At 41.8% G+C, this 20,583-nt stretch overlaps 1 long non-coding RNA gene across 2 annotated transcripts; it reads left to right on the forward strand.

The window, feature by feature from the left end:
- The first annotated feature begins 8,421 nt into the window (after nucleotides 1–8,421).
- LOC143267801 (uncharacterized) lies at nucleotides 8,422–19,403 on the forward strand. 2 transcript variants are annotated; one of them, XR_013043322.1, is made up of 3 exons: nucleotides 8,422–8,808; nucleotides 14,131–14,264; nucleotides 18,148–19,403. It is a non-coding gene; the product is annotated as an uncharacterized LOC143267801 (long non-coding RNA). The 2 variants fall into 2 exon arrangements; XR_013043323.1 differs by lacking the exon at nucleotides 8,422–8,808 and adding an exon at nucleotides 11,353–11,604.
- Nucleotides 19,404–20,583: the final 1,180 nt, after the last annotated feature.

Here is a 20,583-nt window from a genome sequence, read left to right on the forward strand (position 1 = left end):
TCAGGATAACCCTGAAGATCACTGACCTCCATTTGTTAACAGTAGCATGCAAGCTAAGCCTTTTCATTTTCACAATCCTCTTCAAGCTGGTGTAGTACCTACTTTTCAGGAGTGGCTCTGTGCAACATTTATTAGTCTCCTGAAATTCATTTAGCCCCCTTTGAAAATACCTTAAAATTTATGAGCCTGAATATAGCCATTATGAGACCATTAGTTCTGCTCCTTGTGAGCTGCCTGTTTTTTTTTTTTTTTTGGTTTTTCGAGACAGGGTTTCTCTGTGTAGCTTTGCGCCTTTCCTGGAGCTCACTTGGTAGCCCAGGCTGACCTCGAACTCACAGAGATCCGCCTGGCTCTGCCTCCCGAGTGCTGGGATTAAAGGCGTGCGCCACCAACGCCCGGCTCCTGTTTTTTCTTTATGGTTCTTAGTTGTTCTTTTGCAGAGCTGCCAGTTTAAGTCACACTGGGATCAAGAAAAATGGGCCTTGGTGGTTTGGGTTCCTGGAGTTGTGTCCATGCCAGTGGATGCCCACATGCTCCAGAAGAGAATTTGACATTGCTGCTGCTGTTGTTGCTGTTATAGCAGTGGCAGCCACCATTGCTACTGTTTCTGGGATTACCATTTCATAATTGGTTACTACAGCTAGCACAGTGGAGACCCTGGCAGCAAAAGTGGCTTTTACAATTTTGATTTCATTTTTCTATTTATTTATTTTTGATACAAGGACTCCTGTAGCCAAGACTAGTCTTGAATGCTTTATGTGGCTGAGGCTAGCCTTGAACTACAGATTCTCCAGTCTCCACCCCCCAGAGTGTTGGGATTATGGATATGCCTGTATGCCAACACACCTAATTGTTAGGTGCTGGCATTCAAATCAGGGCAAGCATTCTAGTAACAGAGTTGCATCCCCTGCTTCTTTTATTATCAGCCTTTTTGTTATCAGCCTTTGTGGTGGTTGTGAAGTGATTTCCTATAACTGCTTTAATAAACAGTTTCTGAAGACTATGGATAGCACAAGCTTTCATGTGTTTCTTAACCATTCATTGATCTTTCTTTGTTCAACATATCCTGAAGCCTTTGGTCTACACCTTTGTTAAGTTGGTTTTCTTCATTATTGAAATGTAGAATTTGGAAGAGGCCAAAACACAGTCATCCAATGGTGAATGAATTGGTGGAGGGTGTAGAAATTCTTTATATATTCTGATACTAGTCCTTTTTCAAATATATGTTGAAAGTATTTTTCTTATAGTTTTTGTTTTTTTGTTGTTGTTTTGTTTTGTTTTTGTCAGGGGAGAAGTGGACTTACAGTTATCTATTTTCTTTGAAATGTCTCTTGGTAAGTCAAAGTTTTCAAGCACTCAACTTCCCATTCTTCTATGGTTAGCTTTATTTACTTTATCTCAAAAAATATTTTCCTAGCAAACAATTGCAATTATATTCTTTTATTTCTTCTTTTTTAAAGTTCCACCATTTGGTTTTGCATTTGTGACCATGGTTCATCTTAAATCAGTATTTAAGTAGAGGTCAAAATTGTTTGGGAATGTTAGCATTCAGACCCGCCCCTTGGGAACCTGCCCAGCATCCTGACGATGTCATCTTAAAGTCCCTTTTAAGAAAAAAAAATCCTCCCCCCCCTCTCTCTCTCTCTCTCCCTCCCTCCCTCCCTCCCTCCCTCTCTCTCACACCATGAAGCAGTACACACCTCCTCTCCTACTTTCTTCCCTTTTCTCTTTCTCTTATTCTTCCCTCTCTTCCCTTCTCTCTTCCTCCCAAAAACTTTCCATGTGAGTGCCTGGTCTGAATGGTGGGAGTGACTTTCCACTCTACCTCCTTGGCTACCACCTACTGTGTCTGCGTGCAGTGTCTCCTGACCCGCCATGGGGCACCTTGGCTCCATGTGCCAAGGCCGCCATGCTGTTTTTAAAATACAACAAAAATCCCTTTTCACATACAGATACACACTGTATATAGGATCATTCTGTTAAAATAATTAAGCTTCACTTATGGAATTGTTTCTCTTATGTCTCTTGAATCAGAGCTATATATAGTTTAAAATTATCTTGTCAATTTCTACTTTAAGAAAGTTTGCCTTAAAAATCTCTTAAAGTTAAAATTGAAGAGAATCTGTACATGGATCTGGGGAATTTGGAGACAACAGAATATCCTGACAATATTGTTTTGTAAGTCATGAATATGTTATGTCTCTGTACATATTAAGTCCTTTGTTAATTTATCTAACCAATATTTTGTAGTTTCAGTACAGCAATGTTATACAACTCCTACTAAATTTATTCCAAATATTTGGGGAAGAGATATAGATGCTACTTTCTGTATTAGTTTTGAAGTTTATGGATATAGAACTATAATTAATTTGTACATTGACTTTAATACTAAAACACTGCCAAATTTACTGATTAGTTGCAATATTGGCCAGGCATGATGATACATGCCAGTAACTCCACTGTTTAATTATGAGCTAGAGGATAGCCTGGGCTATGTTGTGAGACCCTGTCACCCCAAACAAAATACTGTGTAAAGATGTTCTTAGGGCTAAAGCAGCTTTACACGATACAGGATGTCTGTGGGAATGTATATGAAACAGGAAGTTAAACTACCTGAAAAGTCAGAGAAACAACAGAAACGCTCCGTGTGCAGAGCTTTGCAGGAATGAAGAAGATCCTTCTGGTAGATGTGAGCCTCACCACCCTCCCAGGAAGGTGGAAAAAGCTGGCAGAGTGTAATAAACTTCAGAGTGAGAGAAGCGATTTTTAAGTTTGCTGTAAAGGATATGAGAAACGACAATGCACAAACGCTGTGTGGATGAGAGGCAAGGCTGCGTTTCAGCTTTGCTTAGATTGGGAGGTGAACTCAGAAAGGCTTGTTTATTGATGGAAGAAGAAGGAGGTCCTGAGGGCATGAGCAGTGAGGTGGTCTTGCCAAAACCAGAAAGTTGTCAGGAAAAGATAAAGTTTGGCTCCCCCAATGCTCTTTCAAAGCCGGATGTGACAGGACCAGTCCTCTGTGTTTGCAGGTGAGCCAACTACAGGACCAGTTCCAACTTTCTTCACGTTTATTTATTTATTTTTCTGAGGATGGCAACAGGTTCTCTCGGAAGACACAGGCTCCTTACAGGAATTAGAGAAATCTGGGCTGGTCTTGTTTGCTTACCAGAATGGCTGCTCCATTCCAGCTGCCCTTTGTAATCAAACTCAAGATTCATAGTATAAAAAGCTAGCATTGGGAAAGACACAGCTTCATGAGCTCTTTCCAGAAGATATCCTCTGAAGATAAATAGAAATGTTTTCCCTCAGCCCATCCTAAAGCAGAAAGGACTCCAATCACTACATGATCCTGACATATAATTCCCCTTAGATTTATACCCAAGGACAGCTACTTGACATGAGTGCCTTTATGATATTTAGCTGATTTTTGCTTAATTTTGTTTCAAGATGCTGTAGGAAGAGCATGTGCTCAGATATTGACCAGAGACCCCGTACCCTGCAAGGGCCAATGGCTCATCTTCTCCCTACCACTTGTATAACAGTGAGGTCACTCACGCTCATACACCAAGGCGGGTCTTCAGGGCACGCCTAGCTTCCCACAGCAAAAGTCAGCTTCTCCCAGACGCATTGCCTAGAGGCAGCCACCCATGGCAGGGATGAACAAGAAGAGACTACTAAAGGATTTGGGAGGATCCCCCCCCCCCCGCCCCACCTACCCCTCTGCACAGCCAGCTAAAGTTGAGACCTCTGATCACTCTAAAGTTTGGCTTAGCTGCCCATGTAGTTCACAGCTTGCATAGCTGTTTGGGTTCAGAAATTCATATAATAAACACACAGAACAGAAAAAGACTGCCAAATGTCTTTCTCTCTCTCTTTTTTCCTGTGTGTATTTATTTGTTTTGAAATGGGGTCTCGCATAACCCAGGTTGTCCTCGAACCGTGTTGTAGGGAGCTGCCATTCAAAGATGGCGCTGGCTTCCTGGTAGCCTAGCTGTAAACAACTCCATATTTGGCTATGCCCTCGGGACTACGTGTCCTGTGACCTGCGCATGCTCGGGTATGGTAATCGACCTTATGTCCTCAGCCTAACCCGTGGCTCCCCGTGCTTGCATTCTGGCGGGACCCAATCACAGTACTGCACGTTTGCCTGATTCCCTATATAAGCAGCTGCATTTTAGTCCTCCAGGCCCCTCACCTCCCGCTCTCCCTTAACCAAGAGTTGCTCCAATAAAGTGTGATCTGAGAAGAATCCTCGCGTGGTGGTCGTTCTTCCTCGATGGTCGAGGAGCTCGCTGCACCGTGTGAGTAGTCAATGATGTCTTTGAAGTTCTGATCCTCTTGCCTTCTTCACCTCTCAAGCTCTGGGATCATAGGTGGGCACCACCTCAAGCAGCCGCCCTGGTTTTTACTTAACTAGATGAGGAAAGAAGTGGAGGGGGGGGCGGGGCCAGGGAAAGAAAATGTTGGGGAAGAAGCCGGTGTGGATATAGGTGAGTTTGGAGGGTGAGGGGAAGAGAAGGGAAAAACTTCGCAGTTAAAATATAATCTCAAAAATAAACGACAACAAAAAAGAAAGTATAGCTAGATGGAACTCATCCTGAAGGATGGCGGGGACAGTATGGAGAACTGTTAGTGGGCCGCAACATTCTTTGACAGAGAACTGCGGTTCTCGCAGGTGTGGTTCACTGACTGACGTAGACAGAGAAAATGATGCTCATGTCAAAGGTGAAACTCAGAGGGTGGCTCCGAGGTAAGCAGCGAGACTCCAGACGCCAGCCAGCATCCTTGGTGGGTGAGAGGTTGCGGCTGCAGTATCTGATGGAGCACACCCACCCACAGCCGACTGCCAGTTCAGCACAAGAGCCTGAGGCGCCGCGCTCATTCACCAGGTTCCGACAAGAGGGATCGGATCAGACAGCGACTCTGGAAGGCCAAGGAACATGCTCAGCCACAAAGTGCCTTGAGAATTCGGCAGCTAACGAGAACTGTGGACTAGAGTAGTGCCAGACTGTGTCTAGGATGCTATTCTGCATGGCCCGACTCTGAAGGAGGGAGGGAGGGAGGGAGGGAGGGAGGGAGGGAGGGAGGGAGGGAGGGAGGGAGGGAGGGAGGGAGGGAGGGAGGGGAAGGGAGGGGAGGGCGGTGCACATAACTGTCTAGGTAAATGGGTCATTTCTGCAGTTCCTAGGGCTTCAGGCCCAAGGGTGCAGCTCTGGAGAGATAAAAGTCTGGACCGCCAGACCGCAAACACGGAACTGCTGCAGCAGAATGGGGAGAGCACACGTCACCGAGGGGTTAAGTGGGAGATGAAAGACCTCTGGCCAGACTACCTCAAAAAGAAAAAAAAAAGAAAGAAAGAAAGAAAAGAAAAGAAAAAAGAAAAAAATCAAAACAAAACAAACATCTCTACTCCCACTATGCTGCCCTGACTGTTGGAGAACTCGCTGTGTAGATCAGGCTGTTTTTCTCCTTCTACTGTGCGGGTTCCTGAGGTCAAACTCGGGTTCTCAGAATTGGAGAAATGTGCCCTTACTTACCCAGCCACGTCACCAGCCCCGCGGGTGGATATTTTAAATAGTTAAGGGTAGATATTTTAAATAGTTAAGATGACATACGTTAGCTTGAAGTTTGGAAAATAGGCCTAGGCTAGATGGATAGTTTTGTAATAAAAAACAACTTGCCTGGGTCTATGACACAAAGTGAGAAAACAAACACCTGGCTGGGGAAATGGTTCAGTTAGTAGAGTAGATGTCTGGTGTAAATGAAGCCCCCAGGATCAACCCTTAGTACTATAAAAAAAAACAAAAAAAAAAAAAAAAACCATGCATGGTGATGCATGCACTGAGGAGGTGGAAGCAGGGGGATCCTAAGTTCCAGGTCATCCTTGGCTCCATAGCAAGTTTGAGGCCAGATCATGTCTCCAAAATTAAACAAATAAATAAAGGAAGGAAGGAAGGGGAGGGGAGGGGAGGGGAGGGGAGGGGAAGGAAAGGAGAGGAGGAGAGGGAAGAAGAACATGAACTAACAGAGTTTTGAGAATACCACCAATACTTAAGGAGCAGGAAGCTAAGGAATAATTTATCGAAAGCAGACAAGAATTAATGTATATAAGAATACCAAGGGAAAATAAAACCTCTAATCACTAAAATCAATACCCAATGCAAACACAATCTTTCCAGTTTTCAATATAAACTCTGTCTGATCTTTGAAAGTGGGGAAAAAAAATCTTCCCATTGAAGATAATCCCAATGCCTCAGGCCATTATGATGTTGACCTGTTTTCTATGCATCGTGATGGTTACCACAGGGATTCCACAACTGCCCTTACACCAGTTAGCACCTTTGAGAATCTGGACGGTCTGAAAACAATCTGTAGCTTTTGCCGCTGCCTCAAGGACAGCTTGTCCTGCGGTCCTGGTCCAGTCCCTGGTCTACTAAAATGTACTGTTTTCTCAGCAATTGTCTAGCTCACCCTTCCCAAACAGAGTAGATGACAGGAGTGTGTGTGACGGGCTCTTACCTTATCAAAGTCAGAGCGAGTTAAGAAGTGAAGACTCCATTAGCAGTGCCTGTTCCTCCTGGGTGCACAGGAAGACAGAGGAAACCCCCTGGGTATGTCAGAGAAAGGCCATCGTTATGTGACAGAACCATGTCAGCAGAAAGCTAGGCATAACATCCAAGCATAAAGAAAAGTTGAAGAAAAGTGGAAAACAGTGACCTGTTGCCAATCAAATAAGTAAGTGTGGCTCAGAAAAAGAAGGGGGCCCGAGGAGATAGGTCAAGGGGATTTGGGGGGGGGGGGAGGGGGCTTTGTTTGATGATTGAACCATTTGAATATGTTGGTAACTAAGTAGAGTAAAGTAAGAAGGGGGAGAAACCCATTGGATGAGAGGGCAAGGTAATGAAAAGATGCTTTAAAATTGAATGAACAAGCCTGGGGTGGTGGCTCATGCCTGTAACCCCACTGTTTGGGTTGGGAAGCTGAGACAAGAGGATGGTGATGAATTTGAAGCCAGTCTAGGCAGCAGGGTGAGTCTCTCTCTCTCTCTCTCTCTCTCTCTCTCTCTCTCTCTCTCTCTCTCTCTCTCTCTCTCTCTCTCACACACACACACACACACACAGAATATAACATTGGTAGAACTTCAAACTGTCTATCCAATCTGTTTTTCCAAAGAAAATAAGCCAAAGTCTTAATATTATGACATTCTAAGTTACTTTCTTACAAAAATAAAATGACATAGCCAGGCGGTGGTGGCACACAACTTTTATCCCAGCACCCAGGGGGCAGAGGCAAGTGGATCTCTCAGCTCTAGGCTGATCTGGCATAGTGAGCAAGTTCCAGGATATCCAGGGCTACAGGTAGGAAACCTAAGTAAACAAACAAACAAATAAACAATAAATAAACAAATAAATAAATAAAATCAAGTCACTTAATATCTTACTTACCTACAGATTTTCCTCAATTTCTTTAAACATTATTTTTGTACTGTCAGTTTATTTATATTGTGAATAGGGCAGTTAAAAAAATACAATTTTGACCTTTTTTTTTTTTTTTTTTTTTTTTTTTGGTTTTTCGAGACAGGGTTTTTTAATTAGCAAGATTCCACAAATTTCCTGTCTTGAAAAATTTATTTTACGATCCTAAATTTCTGTCAGCACCCTTTTCATGACTGATATATTCCTTACATGTAAAAGCTTTCTTTAAAATAGGTGGTCACTCAAAATCTGATAAGTCAGCTGGAAGCAAAAAGAGAGGTTAATTTATGTTTGTATGTATTTGTTATCAGTCCCAAAGATGAAACAGTGTAGTCATTGTTAAATAAACTTAGCTTATCTTGGGAAAGCACTTTGAAATCAGTGGGCCTATTATTTCCAAGAATTGAAGTGCTCAGCTGTGCCGTCAGTACTCAGTTTTTCCCATAGTTAGAGACTTGACTCAGGAGTCCCAAAAGGTAAAGTGGTCATGGTTTTTAAGCATCATTTGTTTTTGGAAGGTGTGATGGTGCTTTTGTTTGTGTACGGCAGAATCTGAAGCTTAGGGACGTTTTAATTTTTTTTCCCAAAAAACAAACAAACAAAGAGAGAAGCCAGCCTGGAACCACCTAACCATGTAGTTAGATTCCATCTTGTGCTGCTGCCAAAGCCGGTGTTAGCCAGAGCACGTACCTGATTTCGGGAGGGCAACAGGCTTGCGGCTGGTGGACAACTGGGTTTACCAATAAGGGAGTTAGTTGTTTGCCACCTCGAAAGTGTTTGTTTCCTGGGTGTGGTGGTACAGGCCTTTAATCCCAATGCTCAGGAGGCAGAGCTCAGCCTCGTCCACATAGCAAGTTCTAGAACAGTCAGAGCCACACTGTAAAAGCCTGTTTCAAAAAAAAAAAAAAAAAAAAGCCAAGAAAACAAACAAACAAAAAACCAAAAACAACACCTATTTGTTGTATTGTATCAATAAACTGCATCTACCCACTTAAGCTCAGAAGTTCATAATATTGATTTAAAAATTAGGTATGTTTAAAGTTAATTATATATTGGTACTGGTTATTGTTCTTGCTTGAAACAGGATTTTACTGCCTGTCTCAAGCCGGTCTCAATCTCTGAATCCTCTTCCATCTCACAGATGCTGGGATCATACAAGTCCACCACCACATTCAGGTAGTAGTGGGTTCTTACACTCTCTGTGTAGACTGTTACAGTGAGTCAGAAGAGTGGTGCTTACCAGCTGGGGCAAGAAGAGAGCAGAGAATGGGAACCAGTTCCTAAGGTACAAGAAGGAGAAACCACACAACTGCAGGATTAAACAACAGGACAGGTAGGATCCCGAGGTGTTAAGTCAGGTGGAAGGGTAGAGAAAATAATTGCTAATCTTTAGTGACACCGTTTTCCTGACGTGGTTGGTTGGGTTTTTATATGGACAGGAGCCCAGGTGGCCTTCGTCTGATCCTCCTGCCTCCATCTTTGAAGTCCTGAGATTATAGAGCTGTACGCTGCTGCTCTCCTGAGCACTGTTTGAGGGACTGTATCTAAATCTGTAATTGCTGCATTAATCTTTCAGTTCCACTGGTTTTTTGTCTTTTGAGACAAGTTCTTCATGCTGTTCTAGACCTTACTATATAGCCCAGGCTGGTCTCAAACTCACAGCAATATGGCTGAATCCACCTCTAGAGTGCTAACGTCACAAGAGTGAGCTACCGTACCCACCATACCTGCTTTCAAATAATTTTAATCAATATTACAATATTCCTATGAGATTGAGACTACATCAAACCCACTTAGAGTTAGGAAAAAGAGCCCCAAAGAAAATTGTTACTAAGAGGCCAGAGCCTGGAGGTGAGCCCACGATGGCCTATTTTCTTCATTACTACTAGACATTCCTCTGGATCCCCGAGTCCACACTGTCAGATTCAAACAACTGAGAATGCAAAATATTTGAGAAAAAAATATGGCTTTTGATTTAAAAATTGTCTGTACTAAATATATAGATTCCTTTTTGTCAATATTTCCTAAGTAATATAGTATAACATCAATTAATACAACATTTGCATTGCAATAAGTTTTATAAGTAATCTGGAGATGATTTAGTGTATGTAGGTTATTTGCAAATATGTTATTTTATTAAAAAAAAAACTTGAGCACCCCAGGATCTTGGAAAAATCCAATTTCTCAAGAATTCTGGGAGATAACATATTCTCTGGAGCCATTAGAATTGAGAAAACAGAAAATGAAGCTGGTTTTAGTGCAGAGTTGACATGGCTGTTAACTGAATTATGCTTCCCGAAACTTCTATACTGGAGTTACATCTCCTAATGCGATTCTAAATGAAGTAAGAAGCTTCACAAACATCATTAAAGTTAAGTGAAATCATAGAGACTGGGCCCTAATATTAGGATGTATAAATATCAAGTGTTCATTAATATAAAAAAAAGAAATGGGCAAAGAAAGAAACAAGACAACATTTAATGCCACTGAAGGTCAGAAAGGGACATTTATCCATTGATTTAACTGCCAGAATTCAGGCAGTATAAGCAGCAAGGAACACACACACACACACACACACACACACACACACACACACGCACGCACACGCACGCGCACGCGCACGCACACGCACACACATATGTATAAGCAGTGAAGGGTTTCTCAGAAGTGATAACAGGTAGATCACTAAAAGGGCATGCCTTAACAAAAAGTACATGAGAATGGATGTAGGGGAGTGCAGGGCTTGGAGAAGTTTTGTCCATTACTCTTAATTCAAGAGATAATTAAAGCAAACTCAAAGCTAAAGGAAAGAGTAAACATGGAATGTAGCCTTGAGGATCCAGAGACAAGGTGGCGTCACCAACAAGAAAAAGTCCTTTTAAACTATGTATGTGTACATGCACATGGAGATCGGGGGCAACTTTGTGGAGTCAGTTCTCTCCTTCTACCTTTACATGGCTTCCAGATATCAAACTCAGACCATCAGGCACATGCAGCAAGTGTTTTTACGTGCCGAGCCATTTTGATGGTTCCCAAAGCAAGGTTTTTTGAGAAGATGGGTGGAGAGCAATGAAGAAAACTTGAACAGAGAGGCTAGGAAGAGGGAGGACAATTCTTTTAGAGAGAGAGAGAGAGAGAGAGAGAGAGAGAGAGAGAGAGAGAGAGAGAGAGAGAGAGAGAGAGAGAGGAGGAGGAGGAGGAGGAGGAGGAGGAGGAGGGAGGGAGGGAGGGAGGGAGGGAGGGAGGGAGGGAGGGAGGGAAGGGAGCACCATGCAAGCAAGTCTTTAGAGACCGTCCGAATGTCACCAGAGAGCAGAAAGAGCTGTCCGGTCTTTAAGCAGATGTGCTCTGATGGGGACAAGCTTCAAAGTGAGACCATTGGGATTAGAAATGAGGCATTTTCGCAAAACAAAAAAGAAAGTGGAAGGGTATACGAACGGGCCAAGTTCTTCTAGTAAGTAGTGAGAATGTGATCTGAACTTCTCACACCCTCATCCTGTTCCAGTTTCAACATGAAGAAGGAAACAAGTCAATGGCTTTTGTCCTGTACACAGGAGGAGGTAGCTACAAAAGGAAAGTTCAAAATCAGGACACCTACACACACACACACACACACACACACACACACACACACACACACACACACATCTCCTGTCCATGGTAAAATCCATAGTTACAAGACAGCAGCAGATTGTTGAAGCTGCTTTGTATGTACATGTGGAATGTCACTTAGCAAAGATTCCAACCCAAGTAGAAAAGCTTGCATATGTAGAGGGGAAACTGATTTTATTAAGTGTATCAAACACGAATTATGAGCCCTGCCTGGTGAATTATTCTCCCACTACATTTTCATTACATTTCTTTACTTTGTGTGGCAGTCAGAGGACAACAATTCGTGTGAATCAGTTCTTCCCTTCTGCCATGCAGGTCCTAAGGAGTGGAGTCAAGTCCTCGGGCCTGGCAGTGAATGCCCGTACCCAGTGAGCCATCTCACTGGCTCTTGGCCACTACTGTGAAGGCATGGAAAAGTTCATTGTGACTGGTCTTTTCTACTTCTAAAGCCACCTAGCTCTACACTCACATTTTCCTGTACTTGGTTCAGGATATGTATTATTCCTGTCTCAGAACTGTAAGTATTTCCTGAATCACACTTGAATGATAGTATCTCTAGAATTTTCCAAGGGTTGTTATTCTTTTTCATATCTGAACTTTAAGTCTTGTGAGCTGTTCACCATGAGTAATTCTACTAAATGTCTTTTTAAAATTATTATGGCGTTTCCACACGCATATAATGTGCTTTGCTTAGACTCACCCCTCTGTTCTCTCTCTTATCCTCCTTCCCTCTGGCCTTTCCCTTTCCCCTTCTGCAGCCTGAGTAGTCCTGTTTTACTCCATTTTACTTTTGGTTGAAACATATTTATCTTTGTGGAACTAGTTTGTTTTACTTAACATGATGACCTTCAATTTCAGCCATTTTTGAGCAACATATTATTCTTGTTTATGACTGAGTGAAACTCCATTGTGATATATATAATTTGCACGCACACACACACACACACACACACACACACACACAGAGAGAGAGAGAGAGAGAGAGAGAGAGAGAGAGAGTGAGATTCTCTCTCAATGGATGTATATATACCCATTGATGGGCATATTGCTTGATTTCATAGTTGAGTTATTGGACTATTGATACTAAGCATCACTATGCAGGTATACCTGTAATAAGCTAATTGATAAATCCATCACATGAAAATTATACTTTCAAATTATTTGAAGAACCAGAAACCCATAGAACTTACTTTTCTTTGTGTAATAGCCCTGACTGTCCTGGAACTCACTCTTAGACCAGGCTGGCCTGGAACTCACAGAGATCTGCTTGCCTCTGCCTCCTGAGTGCTGGGATTAAAGATATGCACCACAACTGCCCAACATAGCTTTCTTAAAAGGAGATCATATTCTAAGTTATAAATGAAATCTTAATAAGTATTAATATAAAACATTGAGATTGTACTTTATTAGATCACAATGGAATAAAACAAGAAGTCGGGCTGGAGAAAAGGCTCAGTGGTTAAGAGCACTGCTGCTCTTCCAGAGGACCCCAGTTTGCTTCCCAGCACCCACATGGCAGCTCACAGCAGTCTGTAACTCTAGGTCTAGGGGATCCAATGCCCTCATGCAGACATGAATGCAGACAAAACACCAATGCACATAAAATTAAATTAAATTAAATCTTAAAAAAAAAACCCTAGAAGTCGGTTGCGCATGCCTTTAATCCCAGCACTCAGGAGGCAGAGGCAGGCGGATCTCTGTGAGTTCGAGGCCAGCCTGGTTTCCAAAGCGAGTTCCAGGAAAGGCGCAAAGCTACACAGAGAAACCCTGTCTCGAAAAATCAAAAAACAAAACAAACAAACAAAAAAACCCTAGAAGTCAACAGCAAGAGGAAATACATAAATTAATCATACACACAAGATTGAACGATGTGCTTTAGTCTTCAAAAGGATTGATAGGAATGATTTTTAAAATCTGCAGAATCAAGCCAGGTATGGTGGCTCATGTCTGTATTTCTAGCCTAAGGAGGCTGACGCCAGGAAGTTGCTGTGATTACAAGGCCAACATAGACTATGTCTTAGTGTGGGTTTTACTTCTTGTGATAAAACACCATGACCAAAAGCAACTTAAGGAAGAATTCATTTGGGCTTATGATTCCGGAGCGATGAGTCCATTATATCAAGGCACACTTTAAATTAACAACCTAATGGTATACCTCGGTGTCTTAGGGGGGATAAAAGCAAATCACAAAATTAGTAGAAGGAAAGGTTACTAGGACATGAAACAACAACATGCAAGAGATTCAACATTATTTTATCTTGAAATTTCCTTTGTTTAAAAAAATTAATTAGTTTTCAGTTTCACCTCAGGCAACTTCTTAAAACAAGGGCAGGAGGCTGTCAGATTCTTTGCCAAAACATATCAGGAATGACCTCTACCCCAACTGCTGTTAAAGCCCGTGCTTTCCTCCAATGCCTCTTCAGCCAGGCCTGCACTCACAGTCTGCACTGCTGCTGGAACTACTGTCTTCCAAGCTCCTACTAGAATCACTCTTAAAGCTCAACAACAACAAACCCAGCTGAGAGTAATGAAATGGAAACTAAAGGAACCATGCAAATGATAAATAAAGAGTTGATCTTTAAATACATTTAAATATATTGCTTGAGGACCTCAAGCGTGAATGTGTTGTGCTTTCATCAAATTCACTCCTACTTTTCCCCCTCTAACTCCTCTCATACTCACCCTGCCAACTTCATGCACTCTCTCTTTTTCTTTTTTAACCCAGTGAGTCTACTTAATGATACCAGTATATGTATGGCTATAGAGTCACTTACTGGAGCATGGGCAACCTACCAAGGCCTGTAAACCTAAAGAAAATTGATGCTCCCTTCCCTAGAGTCTGTCAACTGCCAGTAACTTCTCAACTAGGGGTGCAGTTGTGTGAGTTTCTCCCCATCCATGCTGAAATTTTGACTGATTTGGAATTCTGCAGGTCTTGCGCATGCGTTAATAGCAGCCACTATTGCATCCATGGGCCTGTCTTGCTGGGCCTGCCTCTGTTGTAGCTTCCATAGGTTAACAGTTGATTGCTTTTCTTCCTCAGAAGTCTGCAAAGCACCTTCCAGCACTATGAAATCCAGCTAATGTGGATAAAGCTTTCAGGTTTACACTATCTCGGCTTCGCTATCTTCTTATGTGGTGTCTTCAGCAATCGCATCTCACCATCAAGTTCTGATGGTAAGTAACCAAAAACAACCGCAATAGCTCGTATTGTTTCGGCGTCTATGGGATCCCTTGCCCTGACCAACAAAAAAAAGAGTTGACTCTTTGATTCTTTGATAGGATAGACAAGATTGACTAACCTACCCAAACCAAAAGTAAGAGAGAGAAAAAAATTAATAAAAGTTGAGGTAATTTACAACAGCTATCACTGGAAACCAGAGAAACATTATTCAGTATTTTGAATTTATATTCTAGTAAGTTGGAAACATTTAGAAGAATGTAGTTTTCTAGACCTACCAAATCAAAGCAAGACAATATAAAAACCATAAACAAGTCAGCACTGTGGCACATGCTTTTAGGTCAGGACCCCAGGAGAAAAAAAGCAAGCATATATCTGTACGTTCAAGGCCAGCCTGATCTACATAGCAAATTCCAGTCCAGCCAGGGTTAAACAGTGAGACCCTGAGCAAAAATCAAACCAATAAAAGACGAGACAGATTTAACTCCTTGATTCTAACAAAATTTTAAAGTCCTTAAACTAGTCCACTAATAGGGAAGAAACACTTCCAAACTTGCTCTGAAAATTCAGTATTACCCAGATGCTAAAGTTAAAGACAACACAGAAGAAGAAAGGAAAAAGGAAGGAAAGAAGATGTAAGGTATTTCTCTCTTAAATGAGACCGTCTTCTCTAAACCTTCTTCAAAAATCTATTTGAATCCATCATCCTTCACAAAATCTCCAGACATTCCAAACTGCAGAGAATTTGCCCTCCCTTTACGGGAAGTACGGAAATACTAGGTATCAAATAAGATGCAGCTGCTATACCAGGTAATAGTTGTCCACTGTTGAATAAGTCAGCTGCTATAAGCCAGCAAGAAAGTCGGCAATATGAAAATATCTATTTCATATGTCATTTTTGAACAACTTTCATGTTGAAAGAAAAACAAAGCCTTTTATTAAGAATCCCCTCCCCATAGTTTAGCACTTCAGTCTTCGTAGTATTCTTTAAGATCTTACAGATGTCAGAACTGTGGTTCAATTAAACAACTCCAGCAAGGATCATGTGACAGCAGCAAGCAGAAATGTCTTCTCTGACTCAAAACTAAGCCCGGCCTCTTTACTGTGAGCATCCTCTGTGGAGTAGAGAACAGGTTAAGTATAAGAGCAAAAGTTTATGAAGTATTTATTATAAGCCAGGCACCGCATTAAGTACTTTGAAGACACAGTTATTTGCTTAGCTTTTTTAATCCCAGTGTGAGCTGAACCCTATCATTACCCTGATTTCATCAAGAACTGAACAAAACAGAGATTAAGTAACTTGTGCTGTAAAGCAAGCAAATGGCCCAGCCAGAGCCTGATACTATTCTCTTCTTTCTTTAAAAACACAAGATCTTAACGTTTTACCTTATCAGTGCTTAATGGGAGTCTGTCTGTTGTTCCTCCCCATCATTAAAAGTTCTCAAACCTACAGGCTCCATGATCTTATTTCAAACATGAAAAACTTATCTGGCCTTGTAATGGGGGGTGTGCAGTGCAAGGGTACACACTTGTGAGTAGCAAGCAAGGATGAAAATGTATCTTAGGGTAAGATAGAGGACAGAACTTTCTGAAAAGTTATCAAATCGATTCATCCAATAGCCTCTTACAAGTTTAGGAGGGGCCAAACCCAGGGGTAAAAGGTGTGCTTAGCATGCAAAATACTCTGGATTCAATGCCAAGCATAGAAAAGATGGGGAAAGTTCTAGAGGAGATGACCTGTTTTTAATGGATGGCACCTGGAAAAATAAACAAACGAAGCTGACTTACTTTTAACACAGATTGATTTTTGAAAAATCAGTATCAGATAATCTGGAAAATGATTTAACTAGTTGGACACAGTGGCACAAGAGTATCATCTTGGGATTTGGGAGACTGAGGTAGGAATATGTAATACTCAAGAGCAAGGTCAGCCCGGTCTACACAGTGAATTCCAAATCAACCTGGAGTATAGTGATAACATCTCAACAAGCAAACAGACAAGAATATTGCATCACTAGAAAGATTAATTTCTAGCTGGGCAGTGGTGGTGCACACCTTTAATCCCAGCACTCAGGAGGCAGAGCCCTGAAGATCTCTGTGAGTTCGAGGCCAGTCTGGCCTACAGAGCAAGATCCAGGACAGGCACCAAAACTACACAGAGAAACCCTGTCTCAGAAAGAAATAAACAAAACAAAACAAAAAAAGAAAGATTAATTTCTAATGTTATTTTTTTCTGAGAGTTATCTTTACGTGTAGCTATTGACTGAGAGATCTGGTCTTGAACTTGTGACAATCCTTTTTTCTTAGCTTTCCCAGGGCTGAGATGCAAGCTTCAACTATTGATCTATAGTTTCTTGAATCTGAGGAGATGGAAACTTCTAACAAGGACACAAAATGTGTTGAAACATCTAGAAGACAGTACTAGTACTTGAGAAACTTCTGGTCAGGTCCCTAGGCTGAGCTGAAGGGAAGGGTTACTCCCCTTGGAAATAAAGGGGTTACAATAGGCATCTACAGGGGTGCCCTGCTCCTTTATGCACAGTCAGTGCCCTGGGGACAGCTTTCCTATAGACTCTGACAACCTACAGGGAGACCAGATGGTACTTGGAACAGACCCTCTTCCATGTCAGGTACTCCTCACATTTATGCCAGTGGCCATAGGCTCTTTTTTCAAGCATGGGAGACAGTGGTCCAGAGAAGTACAGCATTCTCTCTAGGAACCCTGGGTCCAACCCTAAAATTCCATGCTTCAAAATGATTCCTAGTGTCTACAATCAAATTCTTGGCTGCAGTGACTGAGATATGGATGGTAATTTACTGGGAATTCTTCTACCTTTGGCAAAGGCTGATAATATTCAGAGGGAAAGGCATAAGCTGTGTAGGCTAATCGATCCATTATATAGCATAAACCCAAGAAATAAGGAAACTGGGGTATTTGGAGAAGATCACTTGTGTTAGGTTAGGGAATCCTTTCAAGTAGAAGCTTTTACATGTTGTTGACATAGGTTTATCAATTGTGAGATAAACTTACCCGCAAACTTCCTTATTTCATTTTCTCTTACAGCTGACTCATATTCCATAGTGAATATGTACCACTTTTTTCCTTACCCATTTGTTGGTTGAAAGGTATTTAGGTTGCTTTCATTTCCTAGCTATTGTGAATAAAACATGACTGAGCCAAGTATCTCCGGAGTCCAATGTTGGGTCCTTAGGCTACAGGTCAAGGAGTGATATAGCAGGATAGCGTGGTAGATTTATTTTTAGATTTTTGTGAATCTTCCACACTGATTTTGAGAGTTTGCACTCTCACCAACAGTGAGGGAAGATTCCCTTTTCCCCACATCCCCTTCAGGATTTGTTGTCAGTTGTTTGGCTGATCATTGCCCTTCTGATGGAGTGAGATGATCTCCAGATGGGAGTACGTTTCCTGGAGGAACTGCAGAAATCAGGAAAGTACAAAGCGACAACTGCTACAGTCAGAAGGTGGGAAGTAGTAGAGAGGAGAATAGCAGGGTACAAGTGATTTGATGGGAAAAATGGACACTGCGGGAGTCTCTAGTTAAAGGATGGATGATAAATACAGAGGAAGGAGACAGAGATAAAATAATAAAGATGTCCGAAAAGTCATAAGGAATCATATTTTTAATTATCTACCTAAAAACAAAACCATGTAATACATGTAAGTCTGTGTATAAACATACATATATAATTTAAATTAAATTTTCTAATCTTGGCTGACAATGCTCCTTCCAAAAGGCAAAGACCATCTAACATAAACCCTAATACCTGGCATGAGAATTCCTCTTTTGAGTTGGTCAAGGTTGCCCAAGAGACTCCAAAATATTACAAGCTACTGCCATTGCCCTTGTTTCCCCCCAGAGATAGAAGGCAAGTCCCTCTTGCTGAAGACACCATGAGCTTCAGACACAGGGTCCAGAAGCCCCTGAGCTGAGCTGACCTGGAAGCCTCCTCTCAGGGCTAGGTTTTATGGTACCAGAAGGAACCATGCAAGCTTCTAAAGGAGAGAAGCAACCAACAATTCTACCCAGCAATGATGCCTACTAGCCACAACAATGATCAGAATGGCACCATAACCCAGACCTTGGTGATAACCACCAGCTCTCTAATTGGATAAGACTCACTCAACAAGAGGAAAACAACACCTGGTACTGGAAACCTAACCAACTACACAGGGCTAATGAAGTCAAGGATTTTGGAAGAGAATTTACAACCATGTCTTCACAAAACCACCATAATCCCTAACTACATTCTAAACATTTGTTCTTAGGCCCACAGAAAAAATGTAGTCCACATGCCTCATCAAGAAAACTTTTCTTTGAAACAGATAGAGACCAATTACAGAAAACCATAACCAATTAAAATGTAAAGTTGTGGAGCCCAGTCCCAATGGATACATCTAATACATCTACAAAGCAATTCCCATATCTAAGACTCAGAGAACAGTGCAAAATGTAAGTGTAAGATTCTAAGAGCCAGAGGATCAGGGAGTTTGCTGTGAGATTATGTCTCCTAGTGATGTGAGGAGCTATACCCATAAAGTCTCACCAACATGGCTGCCTAAATATAAGCTGAACTAGGACAACAACAATGGACATACTAAACTTCACTGGGGAAAAATCACCAGGACATCAACCCTACACAAAGAACTATAGGCAACTAAGGAGTGTTAAGAGTGGAAGAAATAGTCCTCTCCAGAAAAGAGCACATTGATTGCTCAGCCCTGAATGAGAGGGCCAGGCAAATATCATAACAGGCTCCTAATAACTCAGTTAAGAAGTAGGCCTCAGTTCTGCACATACTAGGCCTGGGCCAAACCCCTTCCCCTCCACACACAGGTAATAACCAAATAAGGACAAAGCCTGGGACTTGTCCAAGTATGGAAAAGCTATAGCCTTAGACCACCCCTGCTAGCCCTAACCAATTTGAAATGTACTGATATGATTGCCACTTGTGTAAGCCAATCCTAGGTAGAGTGATCACACTGCTTTTAGAATTCTTTCAGCTGTGTATAAAAGGAGCCTGCGAGCTTCTCTCAGGGTTTCCATTTTGCCGCTTTGTCAGATGGTTGGACCCCAACATATTGGTAAATTTAGTAAACGCTCTTGTTGATTGCATCATGACTAGTGGTCTTTTATGACACTTCTCACAGATCCAAACACTGAAAACATACATACAAATAATATTTTATAGACTGAGCAGGGTGTATTTAGGAATATACATATATGCATGTAACAACAATTAATGGATAACAGAGTCCATGGTTTTAAAAGATCAAAGAGAAGCATATGGGAGTATTTGGAATGAGGAAAGGGAAGGGGAAGATGGTGTAATTATATAACATCTCATAAAAGAAGTAACTTTAAAAGCTGTTTAATAAAAGGCTGAGGTGAAAGCCTGAAGAGATGGCCCAACAATTGATAGCACTGACTTAGCTGTTTCAGGAGACCCAACACTCACACAGCAGTTCACAACCATTGGTTACTCCACTTCCAATGAATCCAACACCCTCTCTGGCATACTCCAGAACCAGGCATGCAAGTGGTACACACACATATGGTCAGGCAAACACCCATGCACATAAAATAAAAATAAATCTTAAATTAAAAACAACAGCTCAACAGCACCTTTGAAAATATATTTTCAAAAGACTGAGATGTGAGTTCTATTAGGTTTAAAACCTGGACCTGCTGAGGTGCCTATTTAACATATCAAAGGAGTTCTGGCTGCCAGGTTCTCCTGGCTTCCCTCAGTTCCCACCTGTTTACAGGACCCTCCTGGCTAGCATAACCCACCTCCTACCCTAAACTTCTCCAACCCAGGGGCTGGGCTGCCCTTCCCTCAGCTGCCCTTCTCTATATAATCAAATATTTCAGTTACCTGGTCTTTAGTCTACTCTCTTTTGGACCTCCTGGCTGCTGCACCTGGTTCCCCTCTCCCCCCTCTCCTCATCCTCCCCCCTCTCTTCACATGGCTCATGGTCACGTCCACTCTGGACTCTCTCAGATATCCCTGTCTCTGGCTATGCTTTCCCACATAACTGTAATAAACTTTCTCCTCCACCATACCTAGGACCAGTCATGTCCTTTCCTTTTTATTTCCTCTTTTCATTCAAGGTTTTTTTTTTTAAGCATAAACTAATTCTATCGGGGGAATCATTTGAGGTACAAGGGACTTCTGGCTTCATCCCTTGGCTGAGGTGTATCATCTTTTTTTTTTTTTTAAGGGAAGGCTGCTCTTGATCTCTACACCAAAGGTGTCAACAGCACTCTCCAAGTGTGACAAAAGAAAATTTCA

This window comes from Peromyscus maniculatus, chromosome 11 (assembly GCF_049852395.1).
Source record: "Peromyscus maniculatus bairdii isolate BWxNUB_F1_BW_parent chromosome 11, HU_Pman_BW_mat_3.1, whole genome shotgun sequence".
Taxonomy (NCBI): domain Eukaryota; kingdom Metazoa; phylum Chordata; class Mammalia; order Rodentia; family Cricetidae; genus Peromyscus; species Peromyscus maniculatus.